Below are 845 nucleotides of genomic sequence, written 5' to 3'. Positions count from 1 at the left end.
TTCTGTGCAATTTCTTGTTTTATCCATCTGGCGTGGCAGTCTGGACCCGAGCAGCTAGCGAGCAGCTATATTGTGATCAATGATGAATCACTGCAGAGCAAAATCAAAGAATGAATCAAATGCGAGAGAGGTGCGTGGTAATGTAGTTTTACTCAGAGACCATCATCTGCAAATTTGTCAATTAATCGTCAAAACAGTGGCAGATGCCTTCGCGTAGCCCATTTGACTGAAGTGAATTGTGTGTTTATTGTTGTTGTTTGTTTGAAGTTGTCTTTTTTTGGTTTGCGTGTAATAGTTATTGATCTTCCATATTCCACACCGCTATGCTATCCAGGTTTATGAAAATAGAATTTTGTGATATAAAAACTTTTTTAAAAAGTGCTTTATAAGATTGAGATTGAGGCCCCGTAGCTCAGTGGTTAGAGCACTGGTTTGGTAAACCAGTGGTTGTGGGTTCATATCCCACTGGGGCCTCCACTCCCTGAGAAGGGTTGCGTCAGGAAGGGCATCCGGCGTAAAAATTGTTTCAAACATATATGTGCGTTCATCTGAGATGACACGCTGTGGCAACCCCAAAAGGGACAAGCCAAAAGAAACTTACTTTATAGCATTGAGTTTCTTTCATTTTAGGATATTAGTGATTTGTTTTTGTCATTGATACTATACAATATAGGTTATAATTCACATCGACAAAACATTTTCAAAATTATTTATTGTGTTATGAAATTGTCCTCAGTAGGGTGTGCTGAAAGATCATTTGCAAATAGCTATCCAAATACATTTTATTGATGTTTTTTGTTGCCACTTTTCAACCATCCTGTCAAGAAATAAACCCAGATACAGTA

General features: G+C 38.0%; 1 non-coding gene across 1 annotated transcript; it reads left to right on the top strand.

The window, feature by feature from the left end:
- The first annotated feature begins 401 nt into the window (after window positions 1-401).
- Window positions 402-474, top strand: trnat-ggu (transfer RNA threonine (anticodon GGU)). The gene has a single exon. It is a non-coding gene; the product is annotated as a tRNA-Thr (tRNA).
- The last annotated feature ends 371 nt before the right edge of the window (window positions 475-845 follow it).

The sequence above is a fragment of the Syngnathoides biaculeatus genome, chromosome 19, assembly GCF_019802595.1.
Source record: "Syngnathoides biaculeatus isolate LvHL_M chromosome 19, ASM1980259v1, whole genome shotgun sequence".
Lineage (NCBI taxonomy): Eukaryota > Metazoa > Chordata > Actinopteri > Syngnathiformes > Syngnathidae > Syngnathoides > Syngnathoides biaculeatus.
Note: the sequence above shows the minus strand (reverse complement) of the source record. Positions and strands in the feature narration are given on the sequence as shown.